General features: G+C 50.5%; 1 long non-coding RNA gene across 6 annotated transcripts; it reads right to left on the reverse strand.

Annotated features, from left to right (window-relative positions):
• Nucleotides 1-623: 623 nt before the first annotated feature.
• Nucleotides 624-20521, reverse strand: LOC142600447 (uncharacterized). Of its 6 annotated transcripts, XR_012833930.1 has the most exons (6): nt 17836-18159; nt 17212-17364; nt 14414-14602; nt 7947-8133; nt 1562-1694; nt 624-1437 (listed from the first exon to the last, which is right to left on the reverse strand). It is a non-coding gene; the product is annotated as an uncharacterized LOC142600447 (long non-coding RNA). The 6 variants fall into 6 exon arrangements; XR_012833932.1 differs by having other exon boundaries at nt 624-1694; nt 17969-18159; XR_012833927.1 differs by having other exon boundaries at nt 624-1694.
• Between the last annotated feature and the right edge of the window lie 621 nt (nt 20522-21142).

Here is a 21142-nt window from a genome sequence, read left to right on the forward strand (position 1 = left end):
ACTTTGAAACAATATGTGCTTCATGCTTTTTGGAGCAGTCACATTTCTGTTGGGGTGACCGGCAACCTTATTTCTTGAAGACTTTGCTCACGCTGTCAAATGAACCCAGCAAGATGCATCTCAGCACAGTGGTTTGGGGCCAGGGCCCTTCTGCCTGCCTATGCCAGACCTGGCTGCAGGCGTGGGGAGAGGGAGCAGGCCCCAGGAGAGCCACCGCCGGGCAGTGCTGTGGGCGAGGGCAGGGCAGCACGCACCGCAGGGGGGAGCGGGGAAGGGGAGGCCTCATTAATGAGATGGGGTTGATGACTCCATTAGTCTTAAAGTCTGGTGGTGCTGGAAATCAGAGATGGCAGGAGCAGAGCTGATTACCTCCTCCTGGCAGGGTGGTTTCGCTCGCCTCTCATGAAATCCCTGGCTAAGCAGTACCTGCCATTTTGGAAGAACATCTGCAGTGGCCCTAGGGGATGCATACCCCGATGGACTGGGAAACACCTCCCTGCGTGCTTCAGTGTGTTGTTGCCCAGGCTACCGCTGGTGAAATACCTGACTCGGTTTTACAGGGATGGATACAGTCAAGCAAAAGCATCAGCATTTGGAAAGTGACTCAGAGAGTCAGCTATAGACTTTAACGAAATGCATTTAAAAAAAAAGAAGAAGAAAACAGAAGAGGAAGAGCTGACATCAAAGTGAGCAACAGAAGACCCAGAAGTTGATGGATTTCACACTCGGTTGATTGTTTGAATTAATTAGATGGAAGGAGCTGTGAGTGTGTGTGTACCAAACTGCTCCCCCCGCACAGCTGGACGCTCAATTAACTGTTGAGGTGAGGCCACAGGAATCAGATGTTGCAGAGGATTCAGTTGCACCATACATTTCCACATGTTGCTCAAGCTCCCCAGGTGAGTGTCTGGGTTCGGTTTCTGCGGTGTGGTGCCGTGTGCCCGAATTCGTCAGAGACGGGCGTGTTCATGCCTGCTACCAGCCTGCTATGTTTGCCTCCCCGCAGGGAAAGCGGGAAGGAAGCAGAGAAATTGTTGGGTTTGCATTTCACAACTGCCTGCATAATCCAGGTTGCTGTGCACATCCCGTGGCTCGGCCTCTCTCTCTCGGGCGCAGCGTGATGGGAAGCGGGAGGGAGTGTTTACACAGCTCACCAGCCGCTCTGCAGTCACTATAGCAACCCCCGAGGGTCAGTTTATAGTAGGAGAGGAAGTTCACTTTTGGGGAGTTCAGCTTTCCAACGCCAGCATCAAGCATGGCTGAAAAACAAAAGGCCAGCAGTGGGAGGAAACACATTTAAAGGAGCTTCCTATGTGCAAAACCACCCAAGCTTTCTCACTCACCAGGAGATGCTGCGTTCCTTCCCCTCAGTCAAAGGCATGCTGCCATCCAGCTGATGCCTGCGCCGGAGGGGTAGATCCCCTCTGCTGCAGATGCCTGTGAGTGTTTGAGACCAGGACAGATGTAGATCAGTGCAACATGAAGCCATGCTTCCAGAAACACCACCGTGCTGGCATCCCCAAGCTGAGAGCCACAGGACTGATGCCCAGAGCGTACTCACTGCACGCTCTGGCTATGCAAAGGCTGTTTGCAAACCTTCGTGATGTCTCCCATGGCGGGAAGAAATAATAGACACTGCTCCTTCTGGTCTGGAGGTAAACCAGCAGATGTCCATGCGCTCAAACTTGAGTGCCCTATGTGGAGATATGTGGTTTTTTGAACTTACCATGCTGAGACTTAGTCTGCATCAGTGCTGTCAGTGGTACCCTGATTAAATCTGAAATAAATGACAGATGTTTCTGAGGTGATGCCTAGGGAAACACCCTCTTTCCAAACACTGCCATCTTCCCCAGGCAGCTCTCCTTGACCTGTACAGCTCCTTTCTCTGTTGTATCTCACTACCAAAATGGCCTGAATACTGCCCAAGAGCTGAAAGAGTATCTGTCAGCCGCTGTTATAACAGTGGGACAGCGTCAGAGTGCGGTCACCCTGGAGAATTGTGTTTTCTCAGGGAAAGAGGTAATAAACACAGCATCTACTCAGCCACAAGGGAAAACAGCCTGTGGCCTGAAGTCATTCTCTCCCCAGCAGTTCCCATCGCAGGGTCTGAAGCAACAGAAGAGAAAGGGCTCGTTGGGGCACTGGGGACCGGGGGCTATTTTAAAAGAAAGTCCACCCCCAGCTGAACAAGTTCAACACTTGATGGGAGAACAGGCCCCAAACTTGCTGAGCTTCCCAGCTAAGCTCACTGCTGTGCATCATGCTCCAGGGTTTCAGAGCAGGGTTTCACTTTACCTACCCTCTGTGCCACCTCTCTGTGATGGATATAAGGTTATAAAGGGATCCCTGCACTCAGCAGCTGCTGGAGAAAGGGCCCTGAGGAGTCCTGTGCTTGGTTGAGGACACGGGGGACGTGCAATGGGTACTCCTGTGCCTGGCCTTGGCCGCGGTGGGGAATGTAGAGAGAAGGAAGTCCAGTGAATTCCAGGGAGGAGTGTTAACTGCAGAGTGCTAGAACTGTGCATCGCAAGGCCCGTTTTCCCCCCTGAAATGGCAAGTTACGTCAGCTAAGGATCTTTCCAATAAAGCTCCTTCTTCTGCCCATGAAGATCTGTCTACCAGCACTTGGCTGCTGGCAGAGCTTAGGGAAACTAGTACGGGTGTTTCCCAAAGGACCGAGTTCAGCACAGATGCAGCAAGCCATTGTCCAGTGGAACACAGAGGGATAAAGAGAGGACGTGGGGAGGAGAGACTGTGAGGATCTGTGCGTAGGAAGATTGGGAATTGCGATACATTATGCCAGAGGAAAACAAGCAGGAGGACACAGCATCGTGGAAAAGCACAGGCTTCAAGGAGGGGAGAGGAGAGAATGACACTGTGAGGCACTATGCAGGAGAAAGAAGGACCACATGGATGGGAAGGAGTGAGCCATAGCTGAGGCCGTCGAAAACAAAGTGAGGAAAGGAAAGGAAAGATGATGAAAATGAGCATGGGTGTTGCAGGGGACGAATGGCAATGAAGGCTGTGGAGATGAGAAAGGTGGCTTTGTGAAGTGAAGGAATTCATCTGGCCTTACAAAGATGTCAGATCCACTCAAGAAACAGATGTATTGAAGGCGCAATTCATCTCATCCCAAAGCAAATGTCAGATACATTGTACATCTACTTCTCTCTGAAGAGGGCACCTATGGTAATGATGCCAGAAGAAGACATCCACACTGTGCAGGTCAAATTTCAGTGAATGAATCCTTTATGCCTAATAATCCTCTGCTCTTGGATGGTGAGCGTAAGGGTAGAGCTACCTGTTGGAGCAAGTTCAGAGGAGGGCCATGAAGCTGATCAGAGGGCTGGAGCACCTCTCCTATGAGGACAGGCTGAGAGAGTTGGGATTGTTCAGCCTGGAGAAGAGAAGGCTCCGGGGAGACCTTATAGCAGCCTTCCAGTACCTAAAAGGGGCCTATAGGAAAGCTGGAGAGGGACTGTTTACAAGGGCATGGAGTGATAGGACAAGGAGTAATGGTCTTAAGCTGAAGGAGGTGAGATTTAGATTAGATGTTAGGAAGAAATTCTTTGCTATGAGACCTTCACTTATTCACCATTCTATGAGTCTGTAATACAAAGCTTTGGGATGGGAGCTGCATGTGTGTGTGTTTGAGGGCGATCTCCTGGGAGATTTTCCCTGGGCCTGGGTGTTGCCCAAGGAAACATGAGCATGTTTCAGTGCTGCTTCACTCCTGAATTCGTCAGCAGGGAGGAATCTCCCAAGGAAACTCCACAGGTGGGTTTCACTTTTGCTGGCAACACCCATCTTTGATATTTAACCCCACAGGCTTTGAGCAGGGGATGCATATAGGGCCAGCAAGAAAACGCTCTGTCCAGGAGTGGCGGGCAAGCGTGCAGGACAAACCACAAGGGTCAGCAGCACAGCTTGCAGGCTGGCCTGGGGTCTCACCCTGCCAGTGCCTACAGCACAGCAGGGATGCCCACAGGATTAGGCACTGCTCCTGTGTGGCGGTGGCAAGCAGGCTTCAGCATCTATCAAACAGGCTGTGGTTCATGCCCAGGCTTGGGAAGCCATTCTGCCATTGCCGTTTCCTTCCTGAGCTTCATGTGGATGAGTCAAAGCAGCTCCTGCTGTCCTCAGCATCACCTGAGTCCCACACAGCCTGCTGCTAGCACTGGTTACAGGACAGACCTGCCTGATCTCCTTATAGTGATTAACAACGGCCCTTCAGATGGTTTAATGTCATGAGGAGTCTTTCTACAGGCTCGGTTCATGCCCCAGAGCAGCGAGATGTGCTTCCCACTCCTTTTCCCACACTGGTGAGCAAAGGAAGCCCTCTGACCCGGTCTCCATCCTGCAGCACCCCCAGCTCCCTGCATCTGCCTCCCTGTACAGCCCACACGCAGTGCGTGGGGATGCTGCAATATCGGCTGAACCGGGCCACCTAGTATGGAAAAAGCAGGAGGACACCCAGGTGACTGAGACACCAGCAACACGCACAGCGATGGCTCAAACCCTTGGCAGGGCTCTTTGGAAATATTACTTGGGGCCGGGAGAGACAGAGAGGTGGAGGCAGTGTTGTCAACATTCCTTTATTAATACTGTGTAAAGAAAAATGCCCTGAAATAACGCGGTTGGGTTTGGCAGCAGTTGTGAGGCGCTTGCCAACTCCTCCCCCTTGTCCTCCGCCCCCTCGGCAGCTGGAGGCGAGGGGCGACAACATCTCAGCAGCGGCTGCGTCCGATGTGTGCTCAGTCCTGTCTGTAGGGCAGAGGTCCATGTGAAACCCCAACCCAGGCAGAAATTTAATCTGGCTCCCAAGATGTTGCATAAAGGTGTAAAAATGTGAGCTTTGGTACTGGCTCACCATCTGCTTCTAGGTACATGTAACAACACAGAAAATACCGTTTGTGTGTATTTGCAGATTTAATGGTCAGATAAGTGGTAAGGCTGGTATGAAAAATGTCTGCTTAGAAACAAGTAACATGAAAAACAAGTATCTTCATCTTTTTTGCTACCGCTACTTTGTATGGAAATAACGCTTACATTAGTTAGACCATAAGTGGTCATTACAGAGGGTAAAAATAATTAGGGAGAAAATAATAGGAAGGATGTTATTTAACATTGTAAATGCGTGGGGCAGGCCCGGTACTGAGTGGTGCTCATGGTCGGGACCAGAGGGGTGGACAGATGCGGTGCCGCTTCTCCCCCGTCACATACCGCATCATCGTGGGGCACCTGGTGCTAAATCATTCATAGATGACCTGATTCTGGGCCAGGGTTTTGCTGGCAGCAGAGCAGCTCCCTCACTGCAATCTATTGAGAATCAGCCCTCGACACAAGCTGAGTGCCCTCACCTGTGCCTGGGTGTTGCCACTGCACCCACCTCCGAGGATGTTTATTGAAAGAGAAAGAAGAGATTATAGAGGGAGATGACAAAAATAGTATTGAAAGAGATGGAAAAGACTTGTGGAAAAATTCTTTACTCCATAGGCTCCTCTGGCTCATTAGAGAAGGCTTAACACCCTCAAGCCTAGAGAAGGCCAAAACAGCACAGAAAAGGCTAGAGAAATATTTCTGTTAATATTCTGCAGGGTTAACCTGACCCAAGGCACACCTCGTGCCACGTGCCATGGGCTTAGGGCTCAGCGCAGAGCCTGGCACGCAGCTGCGGGGTAGCTTTGCCAGTTAATTTTGGGAAGGATATTGAGCCCGCAGGTTTCACAACAGGACACTAGTCACTGAATGATGGTTAGGAAGAAGGTCCCCCTCCAGGCAACTTAACCCTTAATTGTCTAACATGAAGCGTTTTTCCTTGGCCCCAAAGCCATGGATACTCAGCGCTGCCCAAAACAGGCTGCTTGCTACTGCCTCAATCCTGCACAGCACTTCTGCCCTCCTAAAAGCATCACATGGGCATGAAAAAGCCAATTCACTTTGGCCATGTTTCTGTACCCCTTCACTCTCCACTGAAGACAAAAGCCTGGGGGATTTATTTCTCTTTTCTGAGAGATGCTGCTGTCTGGGGGGAAGTGGAAGCCAGCTTTCCACAAACATCTCAGACTGGCACCCAGTCTGAGCCAGCTTTCGGAAAGGGGGTTGGGCATCAGGACCACACCTGAATGAGCGATCAGGCCTTCGGAAAGGCTGGGAGGCTGGCCATCAACACCCCGGTGGGAGCTGGGGTAGGATGAGTCCTTGTGAAAGTGCAACATCCTCAGCTGGTTCGGCTTAGTGTAAAAGGCAGAGCCTCAAAATGATTCATGTTTGAGACTCCAACTGGGAGACAGGGAGGGTTATGTTTTAACACCTTTGATGCAGGAGTCCAGACAACGCTTCCTTGTGATGGCGAGGGCCAGTATTTTGTCTTAACTGCTTAACACACTGTCAAGAGAAATGGAGTCATGGACCATGACAGAGATTTATCTGTATTGCAGCATCACCTATGCTAATAACTGTAATAATTACTGCTCATTTAAGTCTCCTTTTGAAAAAATGCCCTGCGTACACAAGGTTTTCTTATGCGATAGAGTATGATAGACCGCACACTTTCAAAATACACTTCTCTGCATCTAGCCAAATCTTCAGGGGGAAGATTTTCTTCATCCTTTGTATTGCTCTAGGGGCTCTAACTGGTGCTTGGTTCATCCTGCCCCTTGAAACGGCTGCGTTTTCACCGAGGCGGATGGCAGTCAGGCACATCCCACGCACGTCCCTTATGGGTGAAGCGTTCCAGAGCAGAAGGGATGCTTTAACTTTTGCTTCTTTTTGCAGCTTTCTTATGACTGCTTCCCTTCATGCTTGGCTTAGCCTGGCTCCCAAATACCCAGGACCACTTCCCTTTCTGTTTGGGGACAGTTCCACTTTCTTACATGTGCTGGCCACACTTAGGTTTCCAGCTCTCTGCGGAGAAGAGGTTTAAAGATTATAAGATGTCCCTGTGGAAACTGCACCACTTTTCAAACACGAGAGGAGGTCAGTATTCATACGAGGCCAGGAAGCCTTTACTAAAATGGAAAAATCCACTACATTTTTGTTCCTTCTTCTTGGTGGTGTCCCTTTAACAGCACTCAACAGCTGTTAAATGGGATAATCGCCTGTTATCCTCATGTCACTAATTCAAATGCTAATGGCTCTCAGTGCATGAGAGGTTATTCAGCCATCCGGCACCCCAGGTATGCTTTGCATGAGGAGGATGCTGAAGTGATTAAGCTCCCTTCTGGGATTCTAGAAACATTGGAAAGAAATGCTTCCAGATGAACTCGGAGACGAGATGATGTCCAAGACAGAAAGGAAAACCAGGCAGGGAGGAGGCTGGCAGGAAGGATTTGCATGTTTTGATGCCTCAGAGGGGCTCCATCCCCATGCTGAGACCCCATGCCCACCCCAGCATCTCTGCCAGCCGATTCAGCCAGGGCTCAGTTTGATCCCAAATAACTACTGCTTGTATGGTGGTGGTGCTCACGTGGTGGTTGTTAGCAGGAGAGGAGCAACTCTGCTCCTGGCCAGGTGACACCAGGCTCAGTGACCCTCCAGCCATGCAGTGCAAAGTGCCAAGGTGCTGGTACCCTTCGGGGCAAACCTTCTGGTGCTCCTTGTGTCTGTGACAGGAGAGAAGCTGCAGAAGGCAGAAGCAAAATCTTTAAAATCAACACCACTTTTATGGAGCAGAGCTTGCAACTAGATCCATGGTTATTTATTTATGTGTGTGTGTGTACAAAATGTGGTTCAATGCATTCATTTAATCTCACACATGCAATTTTCAAAAAGATCTCCCAGTATCTGCAAATGTATGTCATGTCTTTTGCATGGTAATAACCACATATTGAACAGTCGCACTGTTAAACAGGTCACACTATTACCCGTCGGTGATATCAACACAAAAGTAGAGCTGAACTTAAGCCTAAAGCTCTTTTGTTATGAAACTGCTGATAATACATGACCCGCAAGGAGGTAGGCCACCAGTGTCTGTCCTTCCCTTGCACAGAGACCAGACGACAGCATTACGGGTGATGCGAAAGGACAGGAACAGCAGTGACTTCGGCTTCCACCGCAGGTGCTGGTGGACATGCCTCACCCGTCCCTCTTGTTCTCCAAGGAGGGTACCCAGATCCCAGACATTGGCGTCATCTGTCCAGAAAGTGGCAAGTAGGAGGAGAAAAGGGGGAATCAACAGATCAGTATAATACCCTGGAGGGGAAAATACAGAGCGTGAAGAGGGTAAATGGCTGGAAAAACTATAGCTAGTCCACAGCTCTCAGCCATGATCACCTGAAATGCTTATGACCACATTCTCCAAAGGGTTCATTATTCAATGAACACCCAATTTTGTCTTTTGAAAAGCCTATTTTGATGTCAAAACAATGGTGCATTTCTAAACCTGGTCTTAAGCCCATGGAGGCCACTATTATTTAAGGAAATTCACTGGCCGAAGCACCTTCTCAGCCTCAGCATCCATCCTTGAATTTCTTTTTAACTTTGAAATGATCCGGTATTCAACTCTGCTGCTCTGGTATCTCCAGTCCTCCAGTATTTCATTCCTAATTCTACTTTCTCAACATCATCTCCTCTGAAGAGTTACTTACGGGCAAGAAAAGTTGCTCTCATTGCACGTTCAAAAAAATATATATATATACCTGTTGCCACGGCAGTGGTTACAACCAACCATTTTAGCCACACCAAGTTTAAAATGGTAACCAAGTTAACAACTCTTTTGTTTCCTCCCAGGAAGTAAAGAACCAATGCAGTCAGCTCAATAAGAAGTGCTGGGACGTGTTTGCTCCTGTGGGCTTACGGGCGAGCAGCAGGCAGCCATGGCTGGTCCCCTCCACGGGCTGCAGGGCTGACCCAGTTTCTCCTCGGAGCTGTCATGGCAACCTCCACGGTTGTGTTTGCCACTTTGCATGGCGAAACCTTCGATTTCTGGCTACGGCAAAGCAAGAACGCAAAATGCAGTGGCAGTGCAAGCCAGAGGGCAGCTCAGCCTTTCGCCCCGGGTCCGGCTCGCCAGCAAAACCCACATCCATGCAGTAGCAAAGGAGTTGGACGTGGGAGGGAAAGCAAACTGTCATTTACTTTTTTCCATTCTGGTGCTGCTTTATTCCTCAGAAGGAAACACGTTCAGCCTGGCTGGATAAAGAAATGAGGCACACAGTCATTTCATGTGTGCCCAGCACAGGGTAGAGCCTGCCCCTCTTCCCTTCCAGTCCCTCCCTGAACTTGAGGCCGTTGCCCAGGCAGACTGAACTCAGCAGGGGCCTAGCAGCCTCAGATCTATGAAATCTACGGGAAGAAGGACAAACAGGGGAGAGCGACAGCGGGAGCTCAGCCTGTATTTGACATCAGAGAACCTGCACAAAAGCGGCACCGGCTGAGGGGTGCCCACCTGGGCTTCTCCCAGGACCTCCATCTTGAAGGTGGTTGTGCATTTACCCCTCCCGTTTGTTACCCAGAGAGCTGGCTGCCTTCAGCAACAAATAAATGTCAGCACTTTGCACTAAAAACCTTGTCAGCTCGAACGGGAGAGAAAAATGTTCCACACAGTGGGGCAGACACCCAAAAAAATCACTCCCGTGTCACGGGGAGGAGTGAAAAGGAGAAAATAAAAGAAAGAAAAAGAAAAGATGGCTGGGCAGTTTGATTTGTAAAGGCAAATGAGCTGTAAGATAATGTGCCCAGACTGGCTAAGCCGAGGCAGGCGCGAGAAAAACGGGTGACAGCCAGCAAGCACCAGAAGAGCCCAGGCAGCGGAGAGGGAAAAGCATCAGCCGGCTCGGAGGGAGCAAGAAGCGCAGAAAGCACACACCAAGTAGGAGTGCCGAGATGACATTTGAAAAGGGGAAAAATTAGGCCGAGCGGCAGGAAAAGCTTCCTGACAGTGAGATGCACGCACTGGAGCCGTCCCACAGGAGAAGCCCTGGAAGCCTCATCACTTGGCGTGCGAGGACAGAGCTGGAGGAAAGCTGCAAGTCCTGGAAAGGCCTTATCCAAAGCTCGCTTAAAGTCAACAGCGAGGCTTGCATTAATTACAGGAGGCTTGGCTCGGAGACAAACTCCACCGCCAGGAACAAGCCTGCAGGGAAGAGGGGAACTCCCAGCAGGTGACTGGGTGGCGGTGGGTCCCCGGCACGAGCATCCCCCTCCTTGCGGGAGCTGGGAAACAAATGGGTGAGCGCCATGGGGAAAGAGATGGGGAAATAAAAAAATCTCTTCTCCTTTAAGGCAATGTTATCTGTCGGTGAGGAGCTGCTCCACTCTGGCCAAGGCGCAAGCAGAGTCAGGGCTCAGACTTCTGTTAGCCTGGGCCCCTGGGAAGGCCAGCTGCCAAAAAAAAAAAAAAAAAAAAAAAAAAAAAGGCAATTTTACTTTAGTCAGGGGGTAGGGCATGGGTGGGTGGGGAGGGAAATGAGGGAGAGAGCGAGGAAACACACATGGGAGAGGACATATGCACCGTGTCTCTGGATGTGCAGCAAGAAGCCCAACAGGATGAGGCTCAGGACTCGGGGGGAGGAGGCGATGGCTGCAGGCAGAAGCCAAGGCAGAGGCAGAGCAGCTCCAGGGATGATGCCGTTTCCCTCCTATCAAGAAGGAGCCTTGTCTGAAGAAACTCATGTTAAAAAACAGCCAGGGCGCTGACTCTGTCCCCAGAGCTCCCTGAGCCACCAGCCCTCCCCATCACAAGAGGCAGGAGGCAATTTCCTCTGCGGGGAGGCAAGCGCCCCATCCCTGGGCACGCCGCTTGGCCCTCTGTGCCCAGCCGGGCCAGGTGGAGCCTCTCCATCGTGGGCTCACGGAGAGCTACAGCATGTAGCCCCAGGGTCCGCGAGCCAGGCTTGCAGGTATCACCCCCCCGCCCGAGCTGAGCATCATCCCACCAACTCCAGTGGCCTTACTGGGAGCTGGCATCACAGCGTCTCCTCCACAGCATGAAACTGAATTTCAGCCTCCGATCCCGTGTGGGTTCCTTCTACCCCCAACAAAAGCATCTGTGCGTGAAAGCTATTCCCCACAGTCACGGAGCCGACAGCCAGGCATGGGCAGTTAAAGCACTAACTGGGCTGAGCACACAGCAGCCCTGGAAGTGCTCGGGGTGTGTGTGCCATCCATCCCCCATCCCCGCTTTTCCTGCTGTATGCCTTTATTCGGATACACCGCCTTCTCCAGTTCAACAGCAAACCCAGCAGGGCAGGAAATGACAGCCCATGCTATTGCCGAGCCAACAGAAATGGAGCTGAAGTAGAAAGCCTAATTTTAGAGTAAAGTACAATATAGAGGGGTTGCACTTATTTCCAGATCAGGCATTACAAACCCAGGGCATTCAGAGTTAAAGTTATGCTTAAAATAAATTCAAACTTGTTGAAGTGTGGCAATATGCAACCAAGGCATACAAACAGCCTTAATTCTGCCCTGCAGTGACACATAACCATATGACTGTGATTAAAATGTTTTAGTACTTGTGCTCCTAGACTAGATTACCCTGATAAATACAATATTTTTTCATATTCCCTTGGTTTGTCCCTCCCCCAACAACCATCTCCCCCAGATAGTGCCGCTAATACAGATTTCACTGCCTACCAGGAAAAAAAGATCTATATCACAAGCCCTTCACATCTGTACCGGGAGCCCCAGGCTAAGCGTTGTCTTGGAAATACCCTCCCTCCTACCGTCGGATCCACAGCCACCCCTGCCCAAGGCTCTGGAGCGTGCAGCTTAAGTGTGCACCAAGCAAGCATTTACTCCTGCTGAGGAGAAGGGAAGGGCTTTCCTCACACCTTTTATACCACTGTAATCTACAGTCACGTATTTATTTTACAAGCCCATTAAAACCTTGGTTTTCAAGTGTAGAGAAAATAAAAGAGACACAAAGAAAAATCATCTGGATAAACAATTATGGCTTTTTGTCAAGGACTCAGGAGCTAATCGAGTCCAGATCTGTTCCACATTCACATTTACATGTAAAATTGTACTTACTGAGCTAGAAAAAGTCAGATTAGCATCGAGTCAGCTCTGCCCTCAGCTACGTACCGCAAACTCCGTGGAGTGAGTGGGGGCTCCCAGGGTGTAACAGAGGGCAAAGTTTGGCTCCAAATACTTGAAGACCATTTGGCCTAGATGTACGTGAAAGTGGCTGCTCCGCACTTCGGTCCAGTCTGAAATGACTCTCCAGAAGTTGTATTTACTTAAGAGTGTGGGTGGCCTGAATTGTCATGATGTGTTTAAATATTTGGCACTAAATCACAGCTGTCCACTTATTTGCACTTTTGCTGCCGGGCAGCAGGAACACCCCTGGAATTAGTCAGCATCAGACGCATTAATGAGCTAACAGATATATTGTAGTTTACGGTTTAGACTTCTTTTGTTCACATAAATACACATCCCATCTCTGCTTCTTTCCCAGAACAGTATATCTTTTCAAACATGTTGACTGTCTAAGCTTTATTTTATTTGGCCTTTATTAAGGAGCTTGCAAAGTTTTCTGTTACGCAGAAAAGCACCTTGCCCCTAGCAGGCTTTCTGTGCGTTACGCACAATCCTGAAGAGACTCGTTGTGCGAGGGGAAACGGTCCAGCCTCAGAGAAGTTCCTCTTCACAAGCCAAAAGCCATTCTCCGCATGCGAAGATCCCAAGTAAATATGGAACTAATAACAACTGCAAGCGAAGACCTTTGCGTATGGAAAATATTTACAAAGTCCCTGTTACAAATCACATCAGCTGGAAGAAAACGTTTGCACCTTTGCTGTGCGGAAAGCAGGAGATCCCTTGCACAAAAGGAAACAAAATCTTGTTTTCTGAGTTAACGCTCCCGCGTGTCATTCATCCCACTTCGCCGCCACCAGTAACCTTTTATAAATCACAGGCATAGCATAAGGTCATGATTTAATAACTCACCGACAAACTACATCAGTATGGGAGGACCTTGTTAATTCTTTGTGACTTGTATGCTTAATGGATGCTAGCTGCAAATCATAGTAATTTTTTATTAAACAAAACACTGGAGATTTTACCAGGGTAATGCTCTAGCATGGAATCAATGGAAGCCAGTTTTGTGTGTGTGTGTGAATAAAACAGATTTTCATTAAAAAAAATGCTTATTTGCTGACACTAAAGTTTCTTGTGGGAATACATCACTTTCGTAATTAAATTTTCATCTGGAAGATTTTTCAGGTCAAAAATGGAATTTCTGGTCAAAAACATGGTGGGGAGGAACACACAGGAAGCCAGGCCCTGAACCGAGCAGAGCCGAGCGAGCCTCTCGGATCCCCAGCACTTGGCTTAATTACGGGGCCAACAGCTCATCTGCCATATGGCCGCTCCTCGCCTGGTCTTGCTCATTTTTGGCCATACTCCTCCAGCATCGTTTCCTGGTTTTCCCTCCAGCCCCTCCCAGGAGCAGAAGGTGCAAAGCCACAGGCTGAAAGCATCTCCCCGCTTTCCACTCAGATTTGCCAGGAAACGTCCCCGAGCGGGTGGTTGCCCCCAGCTGGAGGAGCACGGGGGAGCGACCCCACCGCCCGCAGCCGCTCTCACCCGTGCAGCAGGACCTGGGAGAAGATGTCTGGCCATATCTGCCTGCCCCGCTGTGCGCAGGAACGCGCCGTATCAGCAGAAAGCACCTTCGGTAAGGGTGTAAATGCATCCCCCCCTCCCTGGGCGGCTGCACGGTTTTATCTGCAGCGGCGCAAGGAACGAGGAGAGCAGAGCTGCTGGCAAGCCTTCGTACCCTCACAACCTGATTCACCAGAACAGGCCAGCTGCTTTTTGCCACCATAATGACACACCAGAGCTGCAAATCTGGTTTAACCGGCCAGTTTGTGACACTGTTGTGTCCACAGAGGGGTACGGGGTCGCTGGAAGGGGCCAGTGAGCCCCTCCATGAGCCACTCGGCATTGCGTACCTCAGCCAGGCTGCTGCGGCAGAGCTGGAGACCGAGCTGTCACCAGCCACCACAGCCTCATCCACGTTTCACCTTAAGGAGGGTAAGTCAGAAGTGGTTCAGCTCAGCCACTGTAGTCAAATGAGCCTGAAACACTGTTAGGAGGGATCAAAATCACGTGTGTGTGTGGTTTTACAACACCTCCCTCTCCCCACCGCCGGCCACACCAGTTTCCTCAAAGAAAAGCAGAACAGTAGAGCACAGACCCAAAGCTACGCCGTGATGTATTAAAGCCTTGTTTTTCCCACTGCTTAAAGAACTGACCCAGCCCCCTCAAATGTTCCCAGCATATTTGAATTGTGAGTCAGAGACCACAATGGAGATACTTGCCTAGCTTGACAAAGTTTAAGTATCTCCTGCCAAATAGTAATCGCTGATTTTTTGCTCTGTCAGTCATGAGTCCTGTTTCCGCTGCCCTAACCATGCAAAACACACTGCCTCATTGAGGAAGCGAGGATTACTTCTCAGATACTTACCTGTAGCATCTTCAACTTCTCATGGTCCCTTTTGTGCAGAGCACTGCTACCAAACAGGATGGAAACTTGCAGGTATTGAAAGCTCATGTCTCTGTACCCACAGTGGAAGCAATGAAGACAGAGGATGGAAAGAATAGCAGCAGTACTGAAAAGTGAGGCCAGGAAAAACTTCATCTTTGCAGGCAGGGTCTAACATATAAAAGAAATAATAATTCAAGACCAAGATTTCCACAGACTGGACTAGCACCTCACTTAGCAAACATCCTAAGGCTTAGGAATTAATCTGTGATGGACTATCATACCCCTTCGCTGGGCCATCACCACCACCACTGCAGTAAACTTCGGCAAAAGGGAGCAGCCAGGAGCAGGAGCCACCAACCACGTCATTCACCATAGCTAAGGAGTAGGAAGCACTAACCATGTCACTCACCACAGCTAAAGCCACCATCTGGCACGAGTTAGCATCCAAAGTGGCAAAATAAGTTTTAACTGCTCGCTCTTCTACAGCGGCAACAGGGCTGCGGCACTGAGCGGGGCTCTGTTTTCTCCCCACCATCATCCAAACAAATCATGCAGCCCTTCTTGAGGCAAAAAGGTAGAATACACTTGTGATTATTACTTTACTACAAGCCACACTCATTTCTCATTTTTAAGTTTCCCTACACAATCATGAGTGCTAGAAACCCTTTTTTCTTAATTAGCTCCCCCCCGCCCCCTTTTCTTCTTATGTTGAGAGCCAAGATTCGCAGGCGATCTCAGCACTCTGGCAGAGAGGCGCGAGAGCTTCAAGGAAATCCCCGAGTATCGCAGCGCAAGGGTTGATCTGCAGCGAGGAGAGCTGGCAGCACCACGGTGCACCTCAGCACTCCAGCTGTTGCTCCAGCGGTGGAGCCGTGTCGGGAGGAGTCCAAGGACCAGGAGCTGAGAAAAAACTGAATCACAACCAAACCCTCCAGCATTACACGAGGCAGAGGTCCTCTGTGTGTGTGTGTGCGCGCTTGCTTTATTTTTTTTTTCTTTCCCCTGCAACTAGACTTAATATTTCTTCAGAGGATTCATGCTCATACTTGTACCAAGAAACCCTTCCCATTATCTTCTCCATCGCCTGGGCTGCAGCGCAGCGAGCAGCCTGCTGCAATCCATCCCTGCTGCCGGGGGTTTGGGACAGCTGGGCTGCAAGGCTGGCGAGACGGGGGAGTTTCCGGGCTCTGAGGTGCACGAGGAGGAGGAAAGAGATCATTTTGTGCGCTGCTAATCTCACTCCGCAGGAGCGCTGACTTTCGCCTCTTTAGCACCTGCCATGGGGAGCCTGGGGGTGGGACACGGGGGATAGCAAGAAAAAAAAAACTTCAAGCAACATTTACTCACTTTCGTATTAGTTAATGCTCGCCCAAAAGATGATGCAAAGGCAGGGGGGTGAATAGGTCTGAATGGGCTTCACATAACCAATGCAAACATCACACTTCAACATCTCTCTGCTTTTAGGAAGGGGGAGAAGCTGTGTCCAAAGCCCTAGAGACCCAGGACCTCTAGGATTTCCTTCTCAGCTCCACCTCAGACTTGAAATTTCAGGACCATGGTGTCTTGCTGACAAACCTGAGCTGTGCTACACTGCAGATAAAATACCAGTGATCCTTTTAAACTTCCCACCCCCCCTGAGCACGCCTTGCCCTGAGCTGTGCACATGTACTGACCTCTCCCAGCTCGGTCCTGGCGACAGGGTGATACGCAGCCCAGACCTGCGCTCCCGAACGCCCCACGGGCTTTCGTCTAGCACGGAGCCAGGCACCAGAGGTGCGTAAGAGGGAGCAAGAAAGAAAAAGTAGCTGAACTCTGCAATGTGAACAAATGCAGATTCTAATATGGATCTTTGGATCATAAAAAAATATGGATCCTAAGTCCATTCAAATCAATCACTGAGAGTTTCCAATGCCTTTACTAAGCCTCGGCTGAAAACAGTAAAACCAGTAGTAAGTACTATGGCAGCAGGAACAGGTTTTGGAGTCCCAGCTGATGGGTCAAACCCTGAACTGTACACTGAATTCATCCACAGAAGTGATTGCTCCAGGACAGCCACACTGGCAAAGCCACGAGGGCTGAGAGAAGGGTGCTTGTTCTCCTGCCTGCTGCCACTTGACCAGCTTACTTCACCTGTCCAGACTTGTTAATCTGATATCACCTGTGAGCAATAAAATGTGTCCATTAAAAAACCATCTACACCAGCTAAAACTACTGATGGGAGACAGACCAAAACAGCGGGCAGACAGGGCTACCATGAAGTTGGAGCGAGAGGCCTCAAAGCTCCTTGCCTCGCACAGAAGATGCCTTGCCCTTGCTCCTTGCCTTCAGAAGATGCCAAGCTAACCAAGCTTGGAAGGAGGGCTCCTCTTGCAAGGGGGTCTTCTGCAGCCACCTGCACAAGACCACCGTCAGCTGAGCTGTTGTACAGCCACGATAGGAGGCTGGGCCAGCTAGCGCCGGGGGATGCAATGCATTTTAGAGCACACTATTCTGGACAACAAGCTTTGGAAAGCATTTCTGGAGGCTGAGCCAGCCCCACAGCACTGGCCCTGAAAATATTTAACATGTGCTCTTCTTGAAAAAGGCATTTTAAAGAAATCTGGACTGCAATCTGAACACAAACAGCTTCTTTCTGCCCTCCATCCTCAGAGACAATGCAAGCAGATCGAGCAATTCAAGGGGCATAAACTGGCCCTGGAAGAGCCTCAGCTCAATGTCTGGGCTTGTTCCTTAAGCCAAAAAGAAAGAAGATGGCAGAAAAACCATTGTGTATTCACCTGGAAGGTTTCTAATGCTGTTTGCCAGAGCAGTGGCTGCCACCAGGAGCACACCAGAGTCCTCTCCCTGGTAGCGTGCCGCCACCGTGCCATCGCTGGGCCGTGAGATTGTCAGCTGCTCCTCAGCAGCCCAGGCTACTCGCATTACAAAATCTTGAAGAGAGATGGAAGCTGAAACCAGAGAAGCTGCAGACGAGGGCTAGCAGCCTCCCCCAGCAGAGCAGGACATGCTGCCCACTGGGAGTAACTCTGGCGCTTGGGAGAAGACAGATTTTCAGCGCTGAGCACTCAGAAAACCCACGTGAGCGCACGCCTTTGCACAACGTGCAACGAACCACTGGCTCTGGACACATGTACCGGCCCCTCGCATCTGGCGCTCAGATGCAAATACTTCCAAGGCCTAAAACAGGGGCTGCACCTCTCTGCTGCCCCTGCTAACTCGCAGCAGTTGCAAGAGGGGCCACAGCAGATGCCTCCCCTCCAACGCCTGGCTGGCACGTCCATCCCCAGCAGACTGCCAGGCTTTTACGCCCTCACGAACGGGCTTGGCAGAGCAGCCTCCCCAGTCAAAGTAAGGTTTGTATCAGGGGCTAAAGATCAAACCGTATCTATCTGTGAACACACCTTTGTTAGTTTTGGCTGCACCCTTTCAGGTATCACCTGCCTCCCCAGGCAAACACGTTCCCATCCCGAGTTCCACAAGCCTGCTGCGCTCCTCCGAGGGCTGCTTTCGCCTGGCAGGTATCTGCTCACCTACCGCATCTGCAACAGCAGCGAGCGGCCGAGGAGGGAGAGCCCCGGGACTCACGCACGCAGCTGCAGCCAGCGTGTTGCGGGGAGCGGAGGAAGGAGCTGGAAGCAGATTCACGGTCGGGCTGCTGTTTGGCTTTGCTGGAAACAAGAGTGGAAAGCTGGCACTGACATCCAGCCGCCCCAACAAACATTGCATTCATATGCAGAGCTACGGAGCAAATGATCTGTCAGTTGTTCATCTGGAGAACAGGTTTCACCAGCCTGGATTAAATGATTACGTTGCCGCAGCATGTGCTTCTTGCTGCTTTGTGAGATAAAGGAAGTAAGGCGAAAGCACCGCAGAGAGAGCCCTGACCCTGCAACCCAGCTCCAAGCACTTTTACGCTCAGAGAAGGTTCGGACTGGCACGGAGCACGGGGGACGCAGCGCGAGTGTGTTTAAAAGGCAGCACTTTGGTGCCAATGCGCTGAAATCGCTAATGCAAGAAAACACCTCATTTGAGTACAGGAGGTGTGTACTCTGCCTCACGTTACTGCCTCCAGATGTGCACCAGACTGCCTGTAGTTTTGAGCCTTCTGCTCCTCATTCCCACAAAGCTGAAGGCAGGGAGAGTGCACTTGGAGGTCTAACAGCACATGTGCAGCAGCGACAGGCTCCACCGCAGCCTGCGTCCTGCCTTCACAAAACCCCCGTTGAGTGACTCCCTTAGGATGTAATTGCAGTCGACTTCATTCCAGGCCGTGAGCATATGTCTGGCTATGGCCATTACTGCGAGCACACAAGGAAAAAAAAAAAAGAAACATAAAGGAGAAAGTGCAAAACAACACTCTTGTAATCCAAGCCCAGTTAGGATAACGGGTGTTTTCCTCTGTAGGAAAAGGTTACTTTGCTACCTTTGGCAGTCTGGCAGCTTCCCTGCATCAGTCTTTTGCAAGGCAGAGAAGAAAGGCTGACACCAGCTTAGCGGACTCAAAAACATGACATTGCACCAAACCCACGGCCCCCGGCAGCACGCCCGGAAGCTCTCCAGAGCCCACGCGGGCAAAAAGCAGATGCCCAAAGAGCTGACACAGCAACTCTCCCAGACCTCAGAGGGCTGAACCCTCACACCAGGGAGCCCAGTGCATCTTTCTCCACTCCAGGTCTTTGGTGGGTCACTGTGGCCTGTCCCACGGCCCCATCTCTGAGGGGAGGATGCATCTGCAGTGGGGGCGGTGAAGGGCGCAGGGATGCAGCCACAACACACCGTGGGCAGCAGGAGCCAGATCCACCACCCTCTTTCCCCATCGTGTTTCACAAGATGAACGGTAGCAACAGCATTATTGCTTTTGTATTTGCCGCCTTTTTTTTTTTTTTTTCCCCCCCAGAATGAGCAAACCAGGGCATCGGTCCATAGCCCACCCTCAGGAATGGCACAAACACTACTCTGGGGGAAGCTTCCTAGAAATAGCCTGCAGTGAGCCCCCAGCACCCAACGCTCCCAGCCCGAGCAGTTGCAGGCTGGCAAATTTCTGAGCCATCCAAAGTAAGGTCTTATCAATGGGACATGTCAGGCAGGGTTAAGCAACACTGAGCTGCCCTCCCCACATCAAGTGGCCACGAAAACATGTAGGATTTGTCCAATTGGGATGGCTCCCAGTCAGGCATTTACTTTTGTGACTCGTGGACGAGTCTTTAAAAATACATCCCAGTGCACGTACGGATGTACTCCAAGATACACTTACATCCATCCACAAGCACATGACCTAAGAGGTGGGTTCGAACTAAAGTGACTCAGCCTCCCAGTTACAGGAACAAAATTAGCAACCACTCATAAACGTCTTGTGTCTCAGACGGGGCTAGATGGCACTGTAACTTAGTTAATGTGCAAGCCCTTCGCCTCAGGAGATTTCACTTTGGCATTATGATCAGTGGAAAACCAGGAAAGCTGGTGCTCCCTAGGGTATATTTTCCAGAACTGGGCTAGTAATTCACGCTGACAGCCTGATTCAACACATTTTTTAGGTACCTAGTTATCAACTGTGTCCAATAATTTAGTCATTCTCTGGAATTTTTTTTTTTTTAAGCAAATAATTCTTGGCTTGCAAGCACTTAAACATGTAATATTTATTATAAAACATATGTTTTTCTCCAATACTTAGCCTACATTTTCCCTGCTTTAATTTATCCCATTTCTCCTCATTAACCCCTGCCCCCCACCCCCATTGTTCCCATGCTGGATCCCTCTACCTCTCCCAGGAGAACAGCAACGAAATGACATTCGCCTCCCAGACCTCCTGGCACATCACCCCTTCCCTTCGGGATCAGCTCGGCGAGGCAAAGAGCCCTCTGGCCCCGAGCCCCCAAATCACTTAAGGATGCACAGCTGAAACAGAGGAAGGCAAAGAGGCGGAGGGAGGCGAGGACCAGGCTTGCAGCGCAGGCGCCTGGCTGTATTCAGGTCAGAGCATTCAGGACCCGCAGCCTCGGGACTCTGCGTGAGCTGGTTAGGAGATGAACGAGTAAGGATCTGCACTAATCTCACACCCAGACCTTCCAGAGCCTCTGTGCTCTCTCCTCAGACGAGCATGCCATGGCTAATGGCACCGTGCCACCCCAAGGGAACAGCATCCACATGTCTGGTGGGGGGAACGGGGGGGACATGCTGTCCTGCTGCAGCACATCTGCCTTTGGGGCTGGGAAGAAGATGGCTACCTCCTTAACACAGACTGTATCCATCCCATCTAATACTCAGATGAGTATCTCTCCCATCATTTAACAAGGGGAGCAACCCTCTGAAAAAAAAAAAAACAAAAAAACTTTTCCCAGCTTCCTGACAGCCTGGGTCATTCGTGCCTGTGAATCTGCCTCCCCGTTCCTCAAGTAACAGATTAGTCACGTACATTTGCAATGGCAGCGACTCTGCCAAATAGCTGAGGAGCGGGGCAGGAGGAGGAGAACGGCAGCATGACAAGAACAGCCAGAGGAGGGGAGAGGAGAAATGAAATGTTTCTTCCTCTTCTCCCATGCCTCTTGATTTTCAACAGTGTTTGCATGCTCGAGCTGCAAAACAGCTGCATCACGTGCTGGAGGTGAAGTCCAGGCGTTACCTAACCGAGAGACTCGGACATCCCTGTATATCCTCTTTTGCCCCCAGGCTGGCAGGAGCATCGCCCAGCAGCAAGAACACCAACAGCTC

Source organism: Balearica regulorum, chromosome 2 (assembly GCF_011004875.1).
Source record: "Balearica regulorum gibbericeps isolate bBalReg1 chromosome 2, bBalReg1.pri, whole genome shotgun sequence".
Classification (NCBI taxonomy): Eukaryota; Metazoa; Chordata; class Aves; order Gruiformes; family Gruidae; genus Balearica; species Balearica regulorum.